This window comes from Oncorhynchus mykiss, chromosome 18, assembly GCF_013265735.2.
Source record: "Oncorhynchus mykiss isolate Arlee chromosome 18, USDA_OmykA_1.1, whole genome shotgun sequence".
NCBI lineage: Eukaryota > Metazoa > Chordata > Actinopteri > Salmoniformes > Salmonidae > Oncorhynchus > Oncorhynchus mykiss.
The window spans coordinates 74,256,777-74,284,100 of NC_048582.1; positions in this window are offsets into that span (position 1 = coordinate 74,256,777).

The window sequence follows — 27,324 nt, forward strand, 5'->3', positions numbered from 1 at the left end:
AATTTGTCTGCAATGTCGTGACCGCTCAAGCCTGTGGATTTCTGAACATAACGCGCCAAACAAATGACGGTATTTTGGATATAAAATAATCTTTATGGAACAAAAGGAACATTTGTGTAACTGGGAGTCTCGTGAGTGAAAACATCCGAAGATCAAAGGTAAGCTATTCATTTTATTGCTTTTCTGATTTTCGTGACCAAGCTACTTTGATGCTAGGTGTTCATAATGGTTTTGTCTAGTGATCGATAAACTCACACAAAACGCTTGGATTGCTTTCGCTGTAAAGCATATTTTCAAAATCTGACATGACAGATGGATTAACAACAAGCTAAACTGTGTTTTGCTATATTGCACTTGAAAATTAAATATGTTTAGTAATTTTATTTGAATTTGGAGCACTGCAATTCAGTGGGTGTTGATGAAAATGATCCCGCTAACGGGATGGGGTGCGTCAAGAAGTTAAATAACCCAAAAACAAAGTGTTGGAGAAGAAAGTAAAAGTGCAATATGTGCCATGGAAAAAAGCTAACGTTTAAGTTCCTTGCTCAGAACATATGAAAGCTGGTGGTTCCTTTTAACATGAGTCTTCAATATTCCCAAGTAAGAAGTTTTAGGTTGAAGTTATTATAGGACTATTTCTCTCTATACCATTTGTACTTTATATACCTTTGACTATTGGATGTTCTTATAGGCACTTTAGTATTGTCAGTAACAGTATAGCTTCCGTCCCTCTCCTCGCCCCTACCTGGGCTCGAACCAGGAACACATCGAAAACAGCCACCCTCGAAGCATCGTTATCCATTGCTCCACAATTGTGGAACAACTACTTCAATATCTCAGAGCGAGTGCCGTCACCGATTGAAACGCTATTAGCGCGCACCCCGCTAACTAGCTAGCCATTTCACATTGGTTACACCAGCCTAATCTCGGGAGTTGATAGGCTTAAAGTCAAACAGCTCAATGCTTGAAGCACAACGAAGAGCAGCTGTCAAACGCACGAAATACTTAATTATAACATAACACACAGAAATACGAGCCTTAGGTCATTAATATGGTCAAATCCAGAAACTATCATTTCGAAAACAAAATGTTTATTCTCAGTGAAATATGGAACCGTTCCCTATTTTATCTAACGGGTGACATCCCTAAGTCTGAATATTGCTGTTACATTGTACAACCTTCAATGTTATGTCATAATTCTGGCAAATTATGGTTTTTGTTAGGAATAAATGGTCTTCACACAGTTCACAATGAGCCAGGCGACCAAAACTGCTGCATATACCCTGACTGCTTGCACGGAACGCAAGAGAAGTGACAATTTCCCTAGTTACAAGAAAGTAATGTTAGCAGGCAATATTAACTACATATGCAGGTTTAAAAATACTTGTGTATTGATTTTAAAGAAAGGCATTGACATTGGTGCAACGACAGTGCTTTTTTCGCGAATGTGCTTGTTAAATTCTCCCCCATTTGGAGAAGTAGGTTGTGATTCAATGAGAAATTAACAGGCACCGCATCGATTATTTGCAACGCTTGACACGCTAGATAAACTAGTAATATCAACCATCTGTAGTTAACCAGTGATTATGTTAAGGTTTTGTTTTTTATAAGAAGTTTAATGATAGCTAGCAATTTACCTTGGCTTCTTGCTGCACTCACGTAACAGGTAGTCAGCCTGCCACGCAGGCTCCTCAAGGAGTGCAATGTAAAAGGCAGGTGGTTAGAGCGTTGGACTAGTAACCGGAAGGTTGCAAGATCGAAATCCCCGAGCTGACAAGGTCTGTTGTTCTGCCCCTGAACATGGCAGTTATCCCACCATTCCTAGGCCGACATTGAAAATAAGAATGTGGTAGTAACTGACTTGCCTAGTTAAATAAAAGGTAAAAAATTATTTTTAAAAATTGTCCACAATCAGTTGCCAAAAATGCTGATTACCGATTGTTATGAAAACTTGAAATTGGCCCTAATTACAAATCGGCCATTCCGATTAATCGGTCGACCTAATTTAGAGGCATCTAAGTCAAATTATACGTTTCCATATCCTCCTGCAAACAGGATCTGGTAAAAGCAATTCAAAAACTATTTCATGCACTCAGACAGACAATATCTCAGAACTATAAAAAACAGCACATTGGGGGCCCTCTCTCCCATTCAGTGTCACGCCCTGACCTTAGAGCTTTTTATATCTCTATTTTGGTTTGGTCAGGGTGTGATTTGGGTGGGCATTCTATGTTTTTGTATTTCTTTGTTTTGGCCGGATATGGTTCTCAATCAGGGACAGCTGTGTGGGAAGTTGTCTTTGTTACTATAGCCCTGTAAGCTTCAAGGTTGTTGTTTTGTTGGCGACATTTACTACAATAAAATAAAAATGTACGCTCATCACGCTGCATTTGTCTACTTCTTTCGACGGCCGTGACATTCAGCCAACACACTCACATAACACAAGTCCATTAAACACTCTTTCTGACCCCAACCTTCATTATAGAGGATCTGGAGGCACTGCCAAATCCCCCCCTTCCCCATAACCCTATCTCGGGTTCGTATCCTGCTCCTGCCCTTAATCCCCTACAACACCGATACAACATCAAACGGGCCCATCTACACACAGAACTAGTTACTCATTTCCAGGATCACCCCATCACTTACCTCAATATATCAGGATTACAGTTGTGTTCTGGGTGGACCAGTGGGCGGCGAAAAGCAGTGGAACGTAGGTGGATAAGAGACCTACAAACAATTACACCCAGTGGTCTGAATGAGCGTTTTTTAACTGGTCAGATAGGATCCATTGAAGGGGATAGTACTTGTTTACAGGGTTCAAGGAGTTGGAAGAAGGATGCACCATAAAACAAAAAACACATAACGTGGGTTATTTTTATATTTAATATATGCATGCTTATTAGTTTTATTCCTTCCGTTTTTATGTATTTGAATTTGTTTTACCAACTCAGCACTTGACCATATAGCACTTTTATAGATATGGGCTTATAACTGTGTTGGTATATGTACTAATAAAGCATCCCTTGACCCCTTGTATATTTTAATATCTTAGTCCCTTCATGGTCCTAGATAACCACTCAGACTATGATTTTAGAAACAATATTAACCTACTTACTTTTGATAAGGTTCTTAAGGCAATCAGTGGAATTTTTTAGAGCTTTAGATTGGAGGGGCACACAACAATAAGCCTGCACACCACAATACAAACCAGTCTCTAACCTTACTCAAATTCTAACCCCCTAACACTTAACCATGTTCCTGACCCTAAACCTAACCTTAACCCACAGAACCTGGTTCCTAACCCTAAACCTTACCTTAACCCCCAGGATCCGGTTCCTAAACCTAACCTTAACGATCAGGACCAGGATGCCTATAAGGACCAACAAAATACTGGGGTTGACTCCTACCTTCACCCTCAACACCACAGACCTCTGGGCCAAGCCACCCATACCCCTTCCTTTCCCTAACCAAGGTCCGAATCCCAATCCCATCCACCCCATCCTGCTACCCTTAGAACCCCCACACCCATTTCTGCTACAGGGCCTAAACCCCAGAGGGTACCTATCATTAACACTTATTCACATACAAACTAACATATACATTCTAGACTAAAAAGCACAGTTTCGAATACACATGTATTCCTCCCTGTTACGGATACAGGTATCCTGGGGTATTTGTATTTCTCCTCCTAGTAACAGGTGGCAGTCATCAGTCGCATCAATCTGAAGACACACCTCCTGTTTCCCTTACCCAATCACATCCCCTTTCCATTGGTATAAAAACCCAGTCAGTTCTCTCTCCCTCGATTTGCTGAAGACCACATTCTTTCATACCCCACAGTTTAGTTTGTTATCATGGGGATAACCAGCCAAGTCGCCCTTGGGCATACATTGCCCGTAGGAAAACTTTGTCTAAACAACCCTAGTTAGAAATGGGCGGACCACCCACTATTTTTAATTGGTTAGTTAGCTAGCTGTTCTTTACCCAGTAAGACTAGCTTATGGGTTTTGGGATATTTATTATTTCTTTCCTTGGGTCCAGCTCAGCCCCTTTTCCCCCACACCCCATTACCGTGTGTTTGACAATAAACCCAAAGTCTTTGACGGTAGGTTTAGGTTGTCTGTGGATTTATTTTAGTTCTCACTGTTCCTTTTCACTGTTGTGATTTGCATGAGATATGTTACGGGTCTCGTTTCCCTCCCCCTAGACTGCTGGGAAAAATGGCTTTGTAACACTCCCATTCCGACCTATCTCAGCTTACAGGAGGAACGCAAACCTGAAGGACCTTCTAGTTAATGCAACATTTCCCAACAGGCACTCTCCCTCATTACCCATGGGACATCATTACTATAGACAACCCACACGCACACACCTCCAGTCCAATCAAACAACTGATGAACAAACAGCACCAACATTGTTTATGCAGTCACCTGTTCACTATGTAATAAAATCGGTTGGTGAAACTGGGTTTGCAATTCTAACCCATCTCAAACACCTATATACAATCAATAATAAATTGTCCACACATTTCCAAACACACCCCATTATACATCTGAATATCACTGGGCTAGGAACTATTTATACCATCGCCCAGAGAAAGGACGCAGAATCCAAGTGATTCGCCACCCTGGGTTTGAATGGCAAAACCCCTAACCTTGCATTTTTATCTTCGGTGCTGGTCTCTTGCTGTCTGCTGGTCCCCCACCTTTATGCCCACTGGGAGATTTACTAGACCAGTGACCTTGGCAATAACTGTTGATTTCCTTAACCCCCCCTTTTTTGTCTCATTATGCCACAGGGAACCCACATCACCAAGAGCCATACAAAACAACCAAACAATAAAATGAACGGTGACAGAGAAAGGAACAAAATAAAAGCCTGAAACTGTCTGAAGAATGTTGACACCTTGAGGAAGCGATAGGAATCTGGTTGGTCCCTTTAAATGGAGCAATGGGAGGCTGTGGAACATGGAGTTTTCAAAATAGAAGCCACTTCCTGGTTTGATTTTTCTCACGGTTTCACCTGCAAAACGGTACTCATAACCCACTTCCAGGAGTACCCCATCACTCACTTCACCATATCAGGGTTACAGTCACATATAGGCTGGACCTGTGGGCAGCGAAAGATGGTAGAATGGGAGTGGATCCAGCACCTACAAACAATAACACCAAAATGGACTGAATGAGAAGTTCTAGAAAATGGGTTTTAACAGACGGGACAATGGATGGAATAGAACATGGTTTCATTATATTCTCTATATTTATGTTTGGCTTTTCCTTTCTTTTAACAGAATATAACAAAACCAATTGAATGTACAATGTTGCATTTATATTAACATCAAACACTATAGTTAAATGCATCTCACCATATCGGATCCTGTACTGCCACCCAGATAAACAGTCATTTTAGAACCTACTTCATGATCCTAGGAGGATCTGTCCTTTCAGTATTACAGCCAACATGACGTGTTATTAAAAAGGGAGGGGGGGAGATAGTCCTGCACACCGGAAAGCAAACTAGCTGACCTAAAACCTAACCCTAACCCCCAACCCTTCCTGAGGCCTGAGTCCTAACCTTAACCTCCTTGGTTTCCATGCCTAACCTTAACCTCTAGTGAGATCCAGGTGTCCTTACTTAAACCTACAACAAATATCTGTATACAAATTATTTTTAATATTCTCCCCTATTTTCTTATATTAAAATTACCACCTTCACCACCCTTCGTTTTTATTATAATGCTCTTGTTTTCGTCCTGTTTTATTTTTTTTGCATTTTGAGGGGACCGTTATCTACATCTACAGATGTTCCCTTAACAATATCCTTCCTTTATATGAAAATGAAATTTTATTCTGGCACTGGAACCTGTTAGGACTCAAACAAAATAAATTATGAATTCCTATTAACCAATGGAGGGAGCCGGTGTATTCCTAGGGACCCTTTAGTGGACTTGAGGGATAGATCCCATTGCCTATTAACAATCCCTTGAATTTTGGGCCAACCCCTCCACACCCTCTTATGTTCCTGCATGTCCAACTATCCTCTGAAGAAGCCTATGATGGTGAAACATCAGGAGCGCTTTTCCTTCTTTTTCCTTTTATGTTTCTAGAATGAATATTAATTGGAAGCCATTTGGAGAACATTCTGTTTTATAGATCCAAGTCTGACAATTGTTTGGGCCCACAATTGCTCACAATTGGCCCAGCGTCGTGCGGGTTAGGGTTTGGCCGGGGTAGGCCGTCGATGTAAATAAGAATTTGTTCTTAACTGACTTGCCTAGTTAAAGGATAAATAAAATTGAATAAAAACTTCAACATTAAGGTTCCATGTGGCAAGCAGTAACAATAAATGGCCACTAGATGAGAGCAGAGACCTGCTCTTGGATCTATCCTGTCTGAGTGGAGCAATTCAGTTGGTTTATACCTTAGTTTATTTATTTAGTTTTGCCTTTCGTAAATCCTTACCTTACCCCAATGTATCCCTTCTGGAGTTACTTGTATAAAGTTTATGGTAGAGATTTGGAATCTGTTTAATAATTTTTCGGATTATTTGTCATCCAGCTACCAGTTTAGTGACTCCACAATGATCCTAAGCACACAGCCAAGACAACGCAGTAGTGGCTTCGGGACAAGTCTCTTAATGTCCTTGAGTGTCCCAGCCAGAGTGCAGACTTGAAACCAATCTGAGAGACCTGAAAATAGCTGTGCAGCGACGCGCCCCACCCAACCTGACAGAGTTTAAGATGATCTGCAGAGAAGAATTGGAGAAACTCCCCAAATACAGGTGTGCCAAGCTTGTAGTGTCATACCCAAGAAGACTTGAGGTTGTAATCACTGACAAAGGTGCTTCAAAGTACTGAGTCAAGTGTCTGAATACTTATGTAACATTTCTAAGACAGTTTTTGCTTTGTAATTGTAGGGAATTTTGTGTAGATTTATGAGGGTGAAAACAATTTAATCCATTTTGGAATAATGCTGTAACATAAAATGTGGAAAAAGTCAAGGGGTCTGAATACTTTCTGAATGCACTGTATAGTCTTCCTCAAGAGTACGAGAAAAGCCCAATACACCCTGTGCCGGTTGGACGGTTGAGTAAATCAGATTCTAGAAAAACCTTGATGTATTCTGGCATATTTGTCTCCAGAGGAAAAAGTTGACATTGTTGCACTGCTTTTAGAATACCATGGTTTATTCTCTCCAACTCAGATGAAATGTACTACATGACTTTGGGGACTCTTCCCCAATCAAACATCGAGTGAATCCTGAAAAGACAAAGAAGCTCTGCAGTAAGGTAGTAACTTTCCTCTGCCTTAATTTTGCCGGACCCCAGGAAGAGTACTGGGGATCCATAATAAATACAAATATTACAGGAATTTCCCCTTGAAATCAGACATGTCCATGGTAAGGACAAGTTGGTCGCGGATTTGTCTCGAGGGTGGGCAGTTCATAAGTTTTGTGTTCAGCCAACCCTGGCTCACAATTTATTTTAAATGTACGTTTTTGCTTTTTTGGAGATGAGTACTGTTTTGGTTGCACTCGTTCCAGTGGGATGAGAGTTTTTGAAACGTACATTTTACCTGTTTTTCAAAACTTCTGAATTTTCGGCAGCTACATCATTTATTTTTTTAAAGTGGCTGCAAGTCTCTGCTAGGTAAAGCCTCACCTTATTTCAGCTCACTGGTCACCATAGCAGCACCCACTCGTAGCACGCGCTCCAGTATATCTCACTGGTCACCCCCAAAGCCAATTCCTCCTTTGGTCATTTTTCCTTCCAGTTCTCTGCTGCCAATGACTGGAACGAACTGCAAAAATCTCTGAACCTGGAGACTCATATCTCCCTCACTAGCTTTAAGCAGCAGCTGTCAGATCAGCTCACAGATCACTGCACCTCTACATAGCCCAGCTATCTACCTACCTCATCCCCACACTGTATTTATTTATCTTGCTCCTTTGCACCCCAGTATCTCTACTTGCACATTCATCTTCTGCACATCTACCATTCCAGTGTTTTAATTGCTATATTGTAATTACTTCGCCACTATGGCCTATTTATTGCCTTACCTCATTTGCACTCACTGTATATAGACTTGGTTTTTTGTTCTACTGTATTATTGACTGTTTTGTTTATTACATGTGTAACTCTGTTGTTGTGTGTCTCGAATTGCTATGCTTTATCTTGGCCAGGTCGCAGTTGCAAATGAGAAGTTGTTCTCAACTAGCCTACCTGGTTAAATAAAAGTTGAAAAAAAAATCAAATTGACAGTTTACATTGGAAAAGGCTATGCATAAGTAGCGAGGCATTTAAGTTGATAGTTATGCAACGGATGTTTTCTGGTGGTGATAAGAACACTTGTTTAACATAAATATAGGAAAAACAAGGGAGGTGTTACAGGCTTTTGTTTTTCCCTTTATGTTTTGAGGTTGGACTTTTAGCATGTACGGTGCACAGATTGGTGTCACCTCGTCAGTCATTATGTGTTACACCTGTGCTGGTTGCCATCTCGTTAGTGGAAAGTGTTTCACCTGTTGGCGAGAGCTACACTTCACATCAGCTGAGGTGCGATTACAAGCTCAAGTTAAGTTTGAAAGAGGTCTGAGTTTAGTTTTTCCCTGTTTGTTTTTCTCCCTATCCTAAGTTGTTGTGGGTATTTTTAGTTTGTCTTTTCCTAGGCAAACCTACTGGGCACCCACATGGGTGTCTTTCAGAACCCCTTTTGTTTGGTTGTCAGTGATTTATTTGTGAGCAACATTTTGAGTTTGTCTTGTAGCAAAGTAACACCAACACATCTACTTTATAAACCGATAAGTGCTTTATTACATGTGCATAAATAAGAGGGCAGATAATTCTCTCAAGGACACACTAGGGAAAACCATGCCTAATATACATAAGTGCTATATTTAACCCAAATAATTGTTTAAAGAAACAAAATCTAAGTGGCCTATGCGTCCCCCGTATCTCAAGGACAGACCAGACAAAACCAAACTCAAATCACAAGAAACGAAAGGCATTAGGTCCGTCATCAAACCATCATAGAATAAAAGTTTAGAACAATCTCATTGAGGCCGTTAGGGACCCAACCTGTGTGTTCAATACCTTTGAGGCCAGCTTCTGGGCCCTGGAGCACCCCACACCACACTCAAGGCATGCTATGGTTAAACTCTCCCTACCAATGTGTGTGGAAGTGCACATAACTGCCAATTTGCTCTACCGATGCAGAACATATGTTGGAGTCGTTGTTGTAGTTTGTTCATCTGCTCTACATATGTCAACCGGAAGCGTTAGACCAACTACAAATTCAGGTAACCCCAAACAAGAGACTTAAATTAAACGACGACACCCTCTAGTCTTCAGGCCCCTACCAAGGAAACTCTGGTTAGGGCACAGTCCGATTCCATTATTCTTAGACCCTCCTGTGTAGTTCAGGTCACAGTGCTGGTCGAGCCATCTGCCTCAGCCCACAGATATAGAATGAAGTAACTGGTCAGGCGTCTCCTCTCCAAGAGGGAAACAAACCACTGGGAATAAGACTGAGCCCCCAAGCCCTATTGGTTTGTCTTCTGGGTCAGACACTGTTGAGTCACAAATAACAGCATCCTGTTGTGAACCCCTCTACCAAGCAGGAAGTGTTTATTGCTATAGATCAGGAACATTTTCCCAGAAACAGTAAAGTGATTCAGAAGGGAGTGCTGCCACGCAACTCCATCTCTTCTGCTTCTGGTCCAGGTGTGGAGCTGAGCAGGCTCAGTTTGGTATTGGCAAGGTCCAACCATTAGGTGGACAAAAAGTGATGGGTGGTACTCCTAAAAGCCAGTGTTCTTGAAGTGATACCAAATCGGAGTCCCCGACTAACATTAAGTTGTTAGGGATAGGGAGCAGTATTCAGAAGTTTGGATGACTGACAGGCCCAGAAGCTAGGATATGCATATAATTGGTAGTATTGGATAGAAAACTCTGAAGTTTCTAAAACGGTTAAAATAATGTCTGAGTATAACATAACTAATACGGCAGGCGAAAACACGAGGAGAATGGATCCAGAATTTATTTTGAGGTGACCACAGATTTTAATGCCTGTTAATGGGAAAATCAAAGGAAATCTTCCCAGATTGCAGTTTCTATGGTTTCCACTAGATGTCAAGTCTTTAGAAAGGGTTTCAGGCTTGTTTTTGAAAAATGAGCTAGAATTTTGTAGTTTTTCAAGATGGCTCTCATTTTGACTGTAGTGTTGTGGCGCGTGTGGATGAGGGCACGCACTTCGTTATTTATCTCTGGTATTGAACACTATTCTCAGTCTTAAATTTAGGGTCTCTCAGGATTGATTAGAAACATTTTTGAACAAAGTTTATTGGTAACTTTTGGGATTCCTTTGTATGCATTTTGAACAAGTGGAACAGGTGGATTACTGAATCAAGCGCGCCAACTAAAGTACTTTATTGAAAAAAAATGACAATTTGTTATGTAGCTGGGACCCTTGGGATTGCAAACAGAGGAAGATCTTCAAAGATAAGTGATTCAATTTCTGACTTGACGGCTCTACTGGTTTGGAAAATGTTTAATGCTTTTGTACGCGGGGCGCTGTCCTCAGATAATTGCATGGAGTGCTTTCGCGGTAAAGCCTTTTTGAAATCTGACAAAGCGGCAGGATTAACAAGTTAAGCTTTTAAATTATGTATGGCACTTGTATTTTTTTTTATTTTTTACTCTGTTTAAGTTTTGAACATACACACACAGACAAGACAAAGCAATACAAATAATATACTCAACTAGAAAAAAATACAAATAAAAATACAAAAAAAATAGCTTTAAAGATACAATACTTTAGACAAGTTAAACACACCAGGCAGAAGGCTACAGAGGTTAAAGGGCACTCTATAGTACAGGGACAGAGCAAACACCTCACCATTGTTCCTGTAAGCCGTCAAGGGATAAGGGTGGAGAAATGCAACCACTCACAGAGAGTCATGGCCACAGACCGACCATCCACTGGACAAAAAAAAAAGTTTACAATGCTTTAAAATAAACAAATAAAATGATTATTCATGTAGGCGTGAACAAAATGTAAAAATAACTGGGAAAAGCAAGCTAACACTTCAGTCTCTGCCTGGGCAAGATGAACAAGGCATCTGCGAACCACAATCAATAAGCACATGGACCTTAATACACCCCCCCCCCCCCCCCCAGCAAAAACAGAGAAAAGCTCCAATCCTTAAGTCACAGACTTATTTTAGTATTAATTGGAATGCCATCAGAGGATGGACTGTTTAAAGTAAGACCGGAATGGAGCCCAAGCCTCAAACAGTTTGGGGTTCCCACGTGAATTGAATTTATTTTTTTCTAGTTTCAGAGAGCACAACACATCCCTCACCCAATATTTATAAGATGGGGGAGCTGCCATATTCCAGTTCTGTAGTATTAGCCGTCTAGCTAAAAGAGTTGTATAAGCAACAGTGTCCGACTGGATTCTTGATAGGGGGGTACCCATGGGCAGTACTCCAAAAGGGCTGTAAGGGGAGACGGATCTATAACAGTGTCATGTATATCAGAGAAACATTTAAATATTAATTCCCAGAAACCTGACAGTTTGACAGCCCCAAAACATATGCAACAGTGTGGCTGGTTCCACCTTACATCTGACACAGGTAGGATCAAAATCAGAGAATATTCTTCCAAGTTTGGCCCCCAGTGGATACGGTGAACCACCTTGAATTGAATGAGGCTGTGTCTGGTGCTAAAAGAGGACGAGTGTACCCTGCGCAGCACAGATTCCCAGGCGTCTTCCCCAAGTTCCTCCCCCAAATCCTTTTCCCATCGAGTCTTTAAAGGCACCAAAGAAGGGTTCTGTAGGTCATGAATGATTGCATATACATCTGAAATTGCGCCTCTAGGAAGCTTGTTCAGCTCCAAGATGCTCTCTATAGCAGTATTCGCAGGCCTATTGGGAAATCCAGGTGTGTTAGCCCTGACAAAGTTTCTAGTCTGGAGATAGCGGAAAAAGTGGGATTGGGGGAGGTTGAACTTTTCCTGCAGCTGAGAAAAAGAGGCAAATGTATCAAAGAATAATTGGGCTAGCGAGGAAAGGCCTAGTGAGTGCCAAATGCCAAAAGCCCCATCATTCAAAGATGGAGGAAATAAAATGTTCTGATTGATTGGGCCCGATAGAGAAAAGCCTCGGAGGCTAAAGGCTAAACGGAACTGATTCCACATTTTAAGAGAGACTGCTTTACAATTGGGTTGGCACACCTTTTGCCTAGGGACACTGGGAGAGACGAGCACAGCAGAGGAAAGTGCTGCAGGTTTACACGATTCAGACTCCATCTGGGCCCAGAGTGGTCTAGGGCCAGTAGGATCAGTCTGCAGCCAGTACAGAACGGCTCTGAAATTTGCAGCCCAGTAGTATGTCTGAAAATTTGGTAAAGCTAAACCCCCCAATGACCTAGGCTTCTCTAAATGTTTTCCACCAATCCGTGGTACCTTGCCATCCCAAATAAAATGCATGAATGTTTGATCCAGTGAAATAAAAAAAGATTTTGGAATAAAAATGGGTAAACACATTCATTTTAATCCTTCCGATAAGAGAAAGGGGTAGCGAATTCCAAAAAGTAAAAGATTGAAACAATCTGTCTGCTAGAGCAACAAAGTTTTCCTGAAACAAATTTGAATATTTCCTTGTCACTTTTACTCCCAAGTAAGTGAATTGATCCCGGACAATCCTAAACTGAGAACTTGTGAAAGAGCACTTTAAAGCAGCCTTGTTTACCGGAAAGAGCTCACTCTTGCCTAGATTCAGCTTGTACCCTGAGATTGATCCAAACTTTTTAAGAACAGATAGGGCACGTGGCAATGAGGTATCGGGGTTGGAGATAAACAAAAGGAGGTCGTCAGCATATAGCGAGACTTTCTGCTCCCAGCCCGCCCTGATTATGCCTTGAATGGCATCATTAGAGCGTAGTGCAATGGCGAGAGGCTCGATTGCCAAAGCAAACAACAAGGGGGAGAGTGGGCAACCCTGTCTGGATCCGCGGTGCAAGGGAACATAGTCAGAGGACAAGTTATTGGTCCGTACCGAAGCAATTGGGGAAAAATAAAGAATCTTTATCCACGCAATGAATTTGGGGCCAAAGCCAAATCTATAAAGGGCAGCTGTTGGGTAATCCCACTCAACGCGGTCAAACGCTTTTTCGGCATCAAGTGAGACCACCACCTCCGGGTCCTCCGACGCTGGGGAGTACAGTATATTCATAAGGCGCCTAATATTGAAAAATAAATGCCTATTTCTCACAAAGCCAGTCTGGTCAGAGTGTATTACTTGGTGCAGCAAGCCTTCCATACGGATGGCTAAAAGCTTAGCTAGGATTTTGTAATCACAGTTTAAAAGCGAGATTGGGCGATAGGATCCACATTCCAGGGGGTCTTTGTTTTTCTTTAGTAGTAATGAAATTGAAGCCTGATAAAGACTAGGCGGCAGCTTTGAAGTATTGAGGCACTCTGCAAATAGTCGGGACAAGAATGGGCAAAGCAGACCAGAAAACGTCCTGTAAAATTCGGTTGGAAAACCGTCCGGACCCGGTGATTTACCACTTTTCATTGCGGACACTGCTGTTGCAATCTCCTCAAGCGTAAATTCTTCTTCTAGACAGTCATGGGAGTCTGTATCAATTGAAGGCATATTCAAGCCATTAAAGAAGCAGTCAATCAGCGAAGGGTCTTGAGGGGATTCAGAGGTGTATAGCGCAGAGTAAAATTGTTTAAATTGATCTCTTTATGTATAACTGTGGTGGCACCAGACGGGGTCCTTATTTGTAGGATTAAACGTGAGGCCTCATATTTACGGATCTGATGTGCAAGGAGTTTACTGGCCTTGTCGCCTTGTTCATAGACTTTGTATCGAGCTCGCAAGAGTAACTGTTCAGCTTGCCTGGTAGAAAGCTCATCAAATTCAGATTGGAGTAGTTGGCGCTCTTTATGCAGATCAGAGGAAGGATCCGTAGCATACTTCTCATCCAATGTGGCTATGGACTCGCTCAGGTCCCGAAGTCGCTGGGAGCGAACTCTGTTTTGGTTGGCTGTATAAGAAATAATTTGGCCACGTAGGTATGCTTTGAGAGACTCCCATATGGTAGAGCAGGACATACCTGGTGTTGAATTAGTTTAGGAATAAGGTCATTTCAGAAGAAATTAAATTGACAAACTCCTTATCTGAGAGTAAAATGGGGTTGAGACGCCATTGATAACACCTAGGAGGTCGCTGGGGAAACTAGTTCAAGCACTAATGGTGAATGGTCAGAGATAACAATACTCTCGTAAGTACACTGCCGAAGGTTAGGCAGAAGTTTTTTGTCCAAAAAGAAGTAATCAATCCGGGAGTATGTTTGATGAACATGAGAATAAAAGGAATACTGTCTATCTGTAGGATGTAGGAAACGCCAGGCCTCAAACATAGCATATTTCTGAAGAAAGGATTGAATAAGTAGGGCACATTTAGATGGGCCTGTATTTGTTTGTGAGGACTTGTCAAGAACTGGGGACATTTTACAGTTGAAATCCACCCCCTAAAATCAACAAATGAGAATCTAAATTGGGAATAGCAGACAGAAATGAAGAAATGAAACTTGTGTCATCCCAATTGGGAGCATAAACACTAGCCAAAACAAGAGGGGTAGAGAACAGTTCACCGGTTACTATGACGTATCGTCCCTTAGGATCAGCAATAACCTCAGAAGCTACAAAGGGAGTAGCCTTATCAACCAGAATAGCAGCACCTCTTGATTTACTATGAAAGTTTGAGTGGAACACTTGACCAACCCAGTCCTTACTCATCCTAAAATGCTCACCAGTCCTCAAGTGAGTCTCTTGTAGAAATGCAATATTTGCATTCAAACCCTTTAAGTGTGTCAACACCCTCTTACGCTTCACCGGGTTGTTAACGCCTTTGGTATTCCAAGAAATGTACTTGATCGTATTATTTCGGCCCCTCTGGGCATTCCCGTTATTCAACCCTGTCATTAGAGCATAGAATGGAAAAGCAATGAGCGCCCAAAACCCCCAGAATAACTTGTCTCAGAGTAATAATGTACGGTGGTAAATGTTTGGAAAAAGTACAGAAAAAAGACAGAATGACAACATTAGAACTGACCAATTCAACCTGCCCCCCCTCCCCCCATCCCAGACAATACCCCCCCAAACGAGGTACAAGCCTAAATAGAACATGTTCTCTTCGCACAGTGTCTGTGAGAGTGCGGTCTTAAACCTAAACCCACAGTCCCGCTCTTTAAAGTTGCGTTTTGTTAGTGGATCAAGCAGCAAAAAATAAAGTTTGGATGTATTTTTTTCAAATAAAAAAAAGGCGAATCCCTTGTGCAAACAGAATGACAAAAGCACCACTTGTAGATGTATATAATTGTATTCCCCGTCTTATAACAGGCATTGAGAGAAAATAAATATGTATAAAGGCTCTCAGCCAAAAATCTAATTTGAAGTAAGGAAATCGTAGTAAGACAATCAAAAATAGTAATTCTAATAGTAGTCTAATTGAAGCTGAGACAGTTTACAACCAATCCCAAAAAACTAAGTGTGCGCAACGTTGAACGTTTGCTGGGCATAAATGACGCTCAAAACTTACTATCCACAGTTCGCAAGCAACAGTTGCTGAACTGTGAGCATATTCAAGACTTCTTGATGTAACGTTGAATGTGAGCCATAGCCTCCTCCGGAGATTCAAATGTGTGGTCTTTACCCTCATGAGATATCCATAAACGGGCCGGGAATCGCAGTCCATACTTCACACTTGGATGGTCCCGAAGTACTCGTTTGGCCTGTCCGAAAGCTGCGCGCTGCCTGGAAACAGTGGGGGAGTAGTCCTGGTATATGGAAAAGCTCTGTACATGAAAGCTCAGAGTGGTATTGCGGGCTCGTCGGAGGATCTCCATCTTCTCATGAAAAAAGTGCACTCGAAGAATGTCACGGGGCCTCTCCCCATCCCGGGGCTTTGGGCACAGCGACCGGTGGGCTCGATCAATCAGGGGCTTTTCATCTAAGGCAAGAACATCCTTCAGCAGCCCTGAAACAAAATCTGTGGCGCGATGCATTTCCGAGGACTCTGGGACTGATACAAGTCTCAGATTATTGCGGCGAGAGAATCCCTCTAAACTCACACAGCTCTCCCTCACCTTTTTCAAATCCGCAGCAAGGCGTTTAACTTCAGCCTCCAGGGATGTAGTTAAATCGGAGACATTAGTAGCGGAGGCCTCCAGTGCTGCAATCGTTGTAGTGTGTGACGCAGTTGTTGTTTTGAGTAATGTAATTGCCGGCACAGTCTCGTTCCGCAGGATGGTTAAATCTGCTTTTAAAGTATCAGAAACCTCCTGTATTCTGGCCTCAATCGTAGCAACCACCTGTGTTTTCATTTCAACTATCTCAGAGCGTAGTAGTTTGATGGCCTCGAATGTTCATTTCAGCACCGCCAGGCCAAGCCGCGCCCCCGGGTAAAGTGTGCGTCCCCGGGCCCTCAGACTCAGGAGAGGGCGGTGATGAGAGCGGGTCTTGTAGGCCGGGTTCTCAAAGTCATGTTCTTGGCCTTATGTTTGGTCAACATGCTGACATTCGGAAGCAAAGTAGTCTTGGTTTTTACGGATCACCAAATTAATATTTGAAAATAAATACGGTTTTGCTGCAGAATTCACATAAACTTTAAGAATACCACGGGAGCAAACGGAAAACACGTCAGTCGCACATGGTGTCTCCAAGTGGCAAATGTTTCATTAGACGAGGAGGAAGATGCAGTAAGTATATTTACTACAATCTGGTTCTGAATACGATTTAATACACCTGGTAAATATTTTTGTTCTACATTTTCAGTGGTTGGATGTGTACTACCGACACGTTCAACCAGCTTTTCTTAAACTTTGAAGATTCTTCATTTCTACTACTGGAAAAGCATGCCAATAATCTACAAAGGTTTCATACCAAGTAAGTACAAAACTTTATCATTACAGTAGTTTTCTTGTTCTTTCAGATGCAAAACTCCCCCACATCACAAGCCAGCTAGCAAGACAAGTACCGAGGCAGTTTTTTGTTCGTTTATCTGAACACAATGTTGCCGCCACGGTCTCTTATGACCGAAAATAACTTCCGGACAGCAATTACTCATTAATTAAAGCTTCTTAGGGTTAGGACGTTGGAAAGGCAGGAAAAAGAGGCTATGAATACCAGGAAAAAACGTGATTGTGGGCTCTGTTCTAAGCAGAATATTGTGCGGATAGACAAACATTTTAAGTCCGCCCATGCCCTTAAGTTTGGGACTATCGAATGGGAGAAAGCTAGCCAGGATTCTACCACAAGACATCAGGCCGAATCAGGGCAGCTCAGTGAACCAGGTTTGGAACCGTCGGGGAGACTTCAACAAACAGAGAAATTAATTTGCGGGTGAGGAGAATGCAATTTGACTGAATATGAGCACTTATCTGGGTAAACACCCTTCATTGAAACGAATTGATAACACTCGCGGTAGTGTTTCCAGAGTAAGGGGATTCCTCCATGTTATGTCAGAGGACAAGGCCGATAGACTGTGTTCCCTGGATAATTACAGTCATGTTTCTGGGTGGTATAGCCAAGTTGAAGATGGCGTAATAGCCCCATCCACATTAAAAGTGTACTGCTCCGATGTTTGACCTTTCCTGAAATATCTTGAGTTTAAGCCTAAACGTCTGCGGGCTAAAGCCAGTGCAATTAGATTGGTGTTACTCTACTTGGCAAAGAATGATCGTGTTTCCCGGCATACCCAGGCAAAGTACAGAGCAGAATTTCGCAGGCGCTTCAGAGATGAGGTGCTCAGTGCTGCAGAGTTAAGTCGGTTTGTCCATTTAAGTGCTCAAGCTATTCCTTCGGTTCTCAGCAGACTGGAGGTCCGAGCAACCTGCCATGACAGACGGAGGTTAGCGGCTTTCATGACAAACAGGTTGGCCGTATTTAATGGCACTAGACGAGCCCCAGTGACGATGTTTAGTGAGAGGGATTTTCTGGAAGAAACCCAGGAAAGTGGGGGTTTTCAGCTCTGTGTTTCAAGTCACAAAACAAATTATTTGCCATTGAAAGGTGATATCAACCAGATTCCTTTTTCAGATTCCTTTTTCTACGTATTCCCTAAGGTGTCTACAGCATTTTGACGTAGTTTCACGCCTTTGTTGAAGAATGAGCATAAACGACTACATTGAGGAAGTGGCCAGCTGAGGGCTCTGAGTGATTCTTGCGTAAAAGACAGAGGTAGTCATTTTCTCTCGCTCCTACTGAAAAGCCAATTGTCCCGGTTGATATTAGAAAAACACCTTGAGGATTGATTATAAAAACCGTTTGTCGATATTATGGATATAATTTGAAATTTTCGGCATGGTCGTGATCGCTATTTCCAGTGGATTTCTCAACACAACATGACCAATAAACGGAGGTATTTTGGGTATAAAAATCTTTATGGAACAAAATGATCATTTGCTGTCTAACTGGGAGTCTCGTGAGTGAAAACATCCGAAGATCAAAGGTAAACGATTAATTTGATTGCTTCCTGCTGCTAGCTGGACATAATGCTATGCTAAGCTATCGATAAACTTACAAAACGCTTGTCTTGCTTTGGCTGTAAAGCATTATTTCAAAATTGAGATAACAGGGTGATTATCAAAAGGCTAAGCAGTGTTTCACGAATATTAATATTTTCTAACCGTTGCGCTATGCTAATTAGTGTAGTTGATGACAATTCTCCCGGATCCAGGATGGTTAGTTCCAAGAGTTTAAAGACTCAGAGCCTGCAATGGCATTACCATAATCTATAGGTTGTGCCGAGTTCAACGAGATGCCCCGCTTGACTGTAGCGACCATGAGAAAAAGTAGGCCCATAATGAAGCCTGGCCCTAATTTTCATTTGCTTTTAGGTGACAGGTGACAACACAATTTGACCTCAGGAACATTCCCCAGACCTGAATCCAATTGAGCACATCTGGGACATCATGTCTCACTCCATCCACCAACGCCACGTTGCACCACAGACTGTCCAGGAATTGGCGGATGCTTTAGTCCAGGTCTGGGAGGAGCTCCCTCAGGAGACCATCCGCCACCTCATCAGAAGCATGCCCAGGTGTTGTAGGGAGGTCATACAGGCACATGAAGGCCACACACACTACTGAGCCTCATTTTGACTTGTTTTAAGGACATTACAAAGTTGGATCAGCCTGTAGTGTGGTTTTCCACTTTAATTTTGAGTGTGACTCCAAATCCAGACCTCCATAGGTTGATAATTTGTGTGATTGTTGTCAGCACATTCAACTATGTAAAGAAAAAAGTATTTAATAAGAATATTTAATTCAGATCTAGGATGTGTTATTTGAGTTCCCTTTATTTTTTTGAGCAGTGTATATGCTGTACCTGTTGATACTCACTTTACAGCAGAAAGAGACGGCTATGGCACCTGGCATCAGCAGCACAATATTGTGTAGGGTTATATCCTTCCTGTTTGGCCCTGTCTGGGGGTCTCATCGGATGGGGCCACAGTGTCTCCTGACCCCTCCTTTCTCAGCCTCCAGTATTTATGCTGCAGTAGTTTGTGTCGGGGGGCTAGGGTCAGTTTCTTATATCTGGAGTACTTCTGTCTTATCCGGTGTCCTGTGTGAATTTCAGTATGCTCTTTCTAATTATCTCTCGGGGGACGTGAGCCCTAGGACCATGAGTCAGGACTACCTGGCATGATGACTCCTTGCTGTCCCCAGTCCACCTGGCCCTGCTGCTGTTCCAGTTTCAACTGTTCTGCCTGCGGCTATGGAACCCTAAACTGTTCATATTTACTCGAGGTGCTGTCCTGTTGCACCTTCTACAACTACTGTGATTATTATTATTTGACCCTGCTGGTCATCTATGAACGTTTGAAAATCTCGGCCATGTTCTGTTATAATCTCCACCCGGCACAGCCAGAAGAGGACTGGCCACCCCTCATTGCCTGGTTTCTTCCTAGGTTTTGGCTTTTCTAGGGAGATATTCCTAGCCACCGTGCTTCTACACCTGCATTGCTTGCTGTTTGGGGTTTTAGGCTGGGTTTCTGTACAGCACTTTGAGATATTAGCTTATGTATGAAGAGATAAATAAATACATTTGATTTGATAGAGGACTGAGGGTCTTCCAAATATTTAAAGTGTGTAAATAGTTATCCATGTTATTTTGTAAATGTATATATTTTTTTCTCCATTTTGGCATTTTGTATATAGTTATTTGTTTCAAAGTGTATACCTTCACCAATTTGGCCACTTGGGTACGTGTGGGTACGAAAATTGAAAAAAGTAGCTAAGAAGGTGTTTTCATCAAACAGTTTAATGACTTCTCTCCCCATATGAATACATTCCCTGCACCCCTAAATTCAATATCTTATGAACCTGTCTATGACAATCCATCAGGCCACTATGAGGTCTACCTGTGTTGATTCTAAGCTTCCTGGATCGCCCTAAAAGAGTTTATACCCAACCTGATGTTTGATAGAAAGTGAATTCAACCCTGTGTAAATCAGTCAGTTCTTAACGTATAGACTTACAACTCAGGATTCTGTAAAAGCATACCCCAATGAGGATATGTGTTTAGTTTTAGCTTCCTGTGCCAATCGGAAGTGCCATAAGTTGTGTCATAGGGGCTGTTTCGAAGGGTTAAAAAAGTCAGATCTTTTCAAAACTTCATATGTGCGATTAGGCAACCCTCATGTACTGTAAATCAGTCATTTCTCCCATAAAATGTCCAAGAAATACACACAAATACACACACACACACACACACACACACACACACACATCTTGGATGGAGGGACAGACAGTGCCTGCAATAGTTACCTTTGTTCGAACAATTAAAGAACCGTCAGACCTAGAGTTCTGAAACTTTAGAAACCTGTTCTAGAGCTCAGGTCGATAGTGTGTGGTGAGTTGTGGCTCTAGAAGGTTCTCGGACATTTGCAATGAATTCTATTAATTTTGACCATTACGAAAATGACGACATTTAGAAAAGTCCCAGATTAACTGATTAAATAAAAGTATTTTTGTTTGAAATTTACCCTTGTATTTGTGTCATTATGCATTAAAACTATTAAAAACCTGGGCCTGATAACCCAAAAATTATACCAGGTGCCCGGAAAACAGTGCAATTTCTGAGATATCTATACTTATTGATTTATGGAAGGTTTGAAAAAAGGACTCAGGACTTGGGGCCATAGTGGGGTGTAGGGATGGAGGTCTGGATGCCCCCTCAGTGCATTGAAAACCGTTTTAAAATCTGAGCATGGTGACCCAAAAATAATACCAGGTGCCCGAAAGGAAAAAGTGGGCACAATCTGTAATTTAAAAAAAATTATTAAAAATACTTCCTAGAGGTCCTGAATTTCAGCTCATACCCTCTCTCGTGATGGGCAACAATTACACCATGTTTTAAAAAGTGCGCCCTGTAACCTGCACTTTTTTTCAGAAACTTAAAACACGATTTTCTAATTAGATGGAAATGCTTGTCTGTGTGCCCTTTCGTGCAAAAGAAAAAACAAACCCAGATTGGAGTTGTACTTTGAGTTGGTGTGCCGGAATTTGACCCGACGGCACAGCACACTAAAGCCCTGTGAGTGTTGGGGCTTATGTCGATAATTTGGCCTGTCCGGGGTTTACACACTCAGGGCCGGGTGGACCAGACCGGTACCGGCGTGATTTCAGAAACCTGGTTTTTGACAACAAGAGATCCATGTCCTAGAGAGACGGGGGTGGTGCCAAACTACTCAGCCCGTATAGAATCATGGTACTTTGGACCTTTTCCGCCGGCGACCGATTTGGTGGTTTGACCAGCCCCTTTAGGCGACCGATTTTTCCTAACTTTTGATCCATGTTTCCCAGCTTGGTAGTGGGAGGATATTGAGCTCTGTCCTGGGCAGATCTCAATCACCTTGTGGGTTTGGGTAATCAATGACCATGGTTCTAGTCCTATGAAGTTGGCCGTCCCTTCGGCGACCGATTGATTGTTGTTTAGCCCCGGTGAGGGCTAGTTCAAGTCCAGTCCCCCTCTTGGTTAATGTTGCATCTCCATGGTTCTCCTCTATTGTCCAGAAAGTTTAATATCATCTGACCGATTTGCAGTCAATTTCCACCTGGGTGGGCCCGTCAGTCGGCCTTTGGCTGGTGTTCTGACGGACAGTTCCTCCCGCCCCATGTGGATTTCCCTCTATCGGGGGAGCCCCTTTCGGAGACGGTTTACCCCGTATTTCGATATGCTCTGTCCATGCGAGATCCAGCCGGCGAGTTACCACCTGCCCCTGCCTCTCGACGCCCCCTCGATGCTCCTAACTGAGTGTCCCGCGGGGTCCGAAGCGTTTGCTTTGAAAAAAATGTAGTGTTCAAAGCAGGCCAGTTCGCCTGAATACTGCAGCTAGGTATAATGGAATAGGACGGCGGTTCTATTTTTTTGTGGGTTTTTCTTCTGAACTGGGGCCATGATTAAGAGGGACGGCCGGGGGCATTCGTATTGTGCCGCTAGAGGTGAAATTCTTAGACTGGTGCAAGACGGACGAAAGTGAAAGCATTTGCCAAGAATGTTTTCATTAATCAAGAACGAAAGTCGGAGGTTCGAAGACGATCAGATACAGATATGAGGCATTTCTGAACATGGCGCCAATGTAAACCGAGATTTGTGGATATAAATATGCATATTATCGAACAAAATATAAATGTATTGTGTAACATGTCATATGATGAAGATTATCAAAAGGTTAGTGATTCATTTTCTCTAATTCTGCTTTTGTGACTCTTTGGCTGGGAAAAATGGCTGTGTTTTTTTGGATTTGGTGATCTAACAAATGTTTTTGCTGTAAAACATTTAATTTTTTTAAATCGGACACGATGGGTAGATTAACAAGATGTACAGTGCCTTGCGAAAGTATTCGGCCCCCTTGAACCTTGAACTTTGCGACCTTTTCAGGCTCAAACAAAGATATAAAAGTGTATTTTTTTGTGAAGAATCAACAAGTGGGACACAATCATGAAGTGGAACGACATTTATTGGATATTTCAAACTTTTTTAACAAATCAAAAACTGAAAAATTGGGCGTGCAAAATTATTCAGCCCCTTTACTTTCAGTGCAGCAAACTCTCTCCAGAAGTTCAGTGAGGATCTCTGAATGATCCAATGTTGACCTAAATGACTAATGATAAATACAATCCACCTGTGTGTAATCAAGTCTCCGTATAAATGCACCTGCACTGTGATAGTCTCAGAGGTCTGTTAAAAGCGCAGAGAGCATCATGAAGAACAAGGAACACACCAGGCAGGTCCGAGATACTGTTGTGAAGAAGTTTAAAGCCGGATTTGGGTACAAAAAGATTTCCCAAGCTTTAAACATCCCAAGGAGCACTGTGCAAGCGATAATATTGAAATGGAAGGAGTATCAGACCACTGCAAATCTACCAAGACCTGGCCGTCCCTCTAAACTTTCAGCTCATACAAGGAGAAGACTGATCAGAGATGCAGCCAAGAGGCCCATGATCACTCTGGATGAACTGCAGAGATCTACAGCTGGACAACAATCAGTCGTATATTGCACAAATCTGGCCTTTATGGAAGAGTGGCAAGAAGAAAGCCATTTCTTAAAGATATCCATAAAAAGTGTTGTTTAAAGTTTGCCACAAGCCACCTGGGATACACACCAAACATGTGGAAGAAGGTGCTCTGGTCAGATGAAACCAAAATTGAACTTTTTGGCAACAATGCAAGACGTTATGTTTGGCGTAAAAGCAACAGAGCTGAACACACCATCCCCACTGTCAAACATGGTGGTGGCAGCATCATGGTTTGGGCCTGCTTTTCTTCAGCAGGGACAGGGAAGATGGTTAAAATTGATGGGAAGATGGATGGAGCCAAATACAGGAACATTCTGGAAGAAAACCTGATGGAGTCTGCAAAAGACCTGAGACTGGGACGGAGATTTGTCTTCCAACAAGACAATGATCCAAAACATAAAGCAAAATCTACAATGGAATGGTTCAAAAATAAACATATCCAGGTGTTAGAATGGCCAAGTCAAAGTCCAGACCTGAATCCAATCGAGAATCTGTGGAAAGAACTGAAAACTGCTGTTCACAAATGCTCTCCATCCAACCTCACTGAGCTCGAGCTGTTTTGCAAGGAGGAATGGGAAAAAATGTCAGTCTCTCGATGTGCAAAACTGATAGACATACCCCAAGCGACTTACAGCTGTAATCGCAGCAAAAGGTGGCGCTACAAATTATTAACTTAAGGGGGCTGAATAATTTTGTACGCCCAATTTCAGTTTTTGATTTGTTAAAAAAGTTTGAAATATCCAATAAATTGTTCCACTTGTTGATTCTTCACAAAAAATACTTATATCTTTATGTTTGAAGCCTGAAATGTGGCAAAAGGTCTCAAAGTTCAAGGGGGCCGAATACTTTCGCAAGGCACTGTATATCATTCATTTGCTGTATTGGACTTGTTAATGTGTGAAAGTTAAATATTTCAAGAAAATATATTTTTTTGAATATCCCGCGCTGCCTTTTCAGCGGAATGTTTGGGGGGGGGGGGGGGGGGGGGGTTCCCGTTAGCAGAACCTGTGTCCTAGACAGGTTAAGGTCCAAACGATGGGGCCGTGCCATAAAAAGGGCTGCGACACAGGAGGCACCTCCCGACAGCAAAAAAAAGGTGGCACCAGTGAGCCGGGTTCCACTGGCGAATTCTCCTCGTCTTGACTCAGTACAGCCTCAGAGAAACGGCCACTCCAAGGAGCCTGGTCCTCCCAGGGTCTTGCCATTGGGCCCAACTGATAAGGAGTCTCTGCCCCTGTACGCCGTGGGTTGGGTAGGGTAGGGGGTCCCATACCTCCCACCTCTCCCTGCTTCGGCGCGGGTGTCTCCGGTCATAGCCTGGCTCCCCGCACTTCCTCATTGCCTGGGATGCACCCGACAGGCTCCATCCCCGTTAGCCGTGGGTGAGTCGGCCGCTACCGAAGGGGACTGAGGGTGTCCGATGAACCGGGAATTTCCGAAATGGTCTCACATTTTTATGCGGCTTGAGTATCGCCCAGTCAACTGAGCAGGCGGGGTTTAATGTCTCCCCAGCCCAACCGGCGCTTCGGTGGCGGCAGAGCACCCGGAAGCCTCGCTCTTAGGCCCTTCTGCGAAATAGGACCTCACCTCGGGTGAAGGGCAGGCGGGAGGGCAACATCCCCAACCCCGCCTAGCCACCAGCGTCGGGGCGAAAAGATTGCGTAACGACGTCTGAGCCATTTGACGAGTCCTAGCTACTTGACAACCATGCATTTCTCCTCCCAGAGTGACCAGACTGGGCTATCAAAACTGGCACCTACGGTGGGCGTATCCGGACACCGATAGATCCTGCTCGCTCGACCTACCACTGCTTTCCGTCTCGGGAGCCCGGGTAGTAACCAGTATGAGACTAGCATTCGACCCAAGTTCCCCATGGGGGGGAAGGGAGAAAGGGCCGCCCACAGCAGCTGCCGTAGCCCAGGTGGCGCAGGGGGAGGAAGGGAGAAAGGGCCGCCCACGGCAGCTGCCGTAGCCCAGGTGGCGCAGGGCGAGGGAGGGAGAGAGACACACAGGAAAGAGTGAGGGTCAAGCCCCTCGAGAAAACAGCCAACGAGCGGGACAGTGGAAGTAAGCGAGGTGGACAGGGCGGCAGCCGTGAGCAATATATGCATCGAAATCCCGAGCACGGGATCACAATGTGATATATGTGGAGCAATGGTAACGTCTATCAGTAGACTGGTTGACCATCTAACATCAAAGCATAGCATGATCCAGCTGACCTTCAAGTGCGCAAAGTGCGGGAGGGCGAACGCAAATAGGCACTCAATCGCCTGTCATATACCCAAATGTAAGGGAGTGCAAGGCACGCCAGAAGGCAAATTGAAGACGGTCTGCTGCAAGGCCTGCCCCGGAAAATTTGGTATTGCGAGCGACCTGTCCCAGCATATGAGACAGGCATATAGCCATATGCAATCAAGAAGGGATCCAGCAGGAAGCAAAATCGGAAAAAAGTGTGGAAAAACTGGTCCCCAGACGAGATAAGAGCAATGGAGAAGCCCGGAAAGACTCATTGCGGAAGGGCTGGGAACGAACACATCCCTGGAACAGGTCAAGTGGAAAAGGCGTAAATTAGTAGCTAGCAGGCCTTCCCCCCCCCCCCCATGATAACGGGTGTAGAGAACACATGCAGGAAAGGAGCGAGGTGGGGCCAACTCCACAGGGCGAAAGTGAGGTGTCGACACGGTTACTTGGAAAGGAAGTAGGGAAGACCGTAAATAAAAAAAAGTGGCGGCCCATGGTACCTCCGAAACCACAATCGGGGTGGGCGAAAAGAGACAAGTTCAAGCAGCACCTAGCGTTGTTTGAAGGGGACAGAGGGAAGCTTGGGGAGCTGATCCTCGACAGTACAGTAAAGCTGGAGTGCTGTATCCCGATTGAGGCCCTGGCAGACGTCGATACAGCCGAATGGGGAGGGACAGGTAATTTTTGCAGGTTGGGGCAATTCCTATCGTCAAACAAGGCAGACAATGCGCACTTCAGCTACCCGATCATAGCCGACGAAGTGCTGGAAAACCTGAAAGCAATTAAGAAAGACTCAGCCGCAGGCCCAAATGGAATTAACAGGAAAAGGCTGTTAGAATGGGACGTGAAAGGTGAGAAACTGGCAGGAATGTTCACAGCGTGGCAACTACCGGGCAAAATACCAAGGGTCTTCAAGCAAGGCCGGACAACACTAATCCCCAAATCAATGGTGGACGAAGAGCTCATGGAAATCGGCGGATGTAGACAGATCAATCAGATCCATGATCCTGAGACTGTTCTCAAGAATACTAATGGGCAGACTTGAAAAAGCCTGTCCAATCAACCCCAGGCAGAGGGGCTTTATCGCCACTCCAGGATGCGCAGAGAACCTAATGGGGCTTAAATGGAATCCTGCACCAGAGCAAGAAAGAGCGAAACGAACTAGCATTGGTATTCATCGACTTCGAAGGCGTTTGACACAGTATCGCACGGGCACCTCATCCATGTCCTCAGAGGGGACTGGATAGCCACGTAATTGGCCTGCTGGAGGACTCTTGAGGGGGTGTACACGACAGTGGCAGCGAAGGGAGGAGATACCCCCCCCATCGAAATGAAAACAGGAGTGAAACAGGGAGACCGATGTCCCCGCTCCTCTTCAACCTTGCGGTAGACCCACCAACTGGAACACATCAGCGAGATACGAAGAATGGGAAGAAGGTAACCACCCTAGCTTTCGCAGATGACCTGGTGCTCATGAGCGGGCATG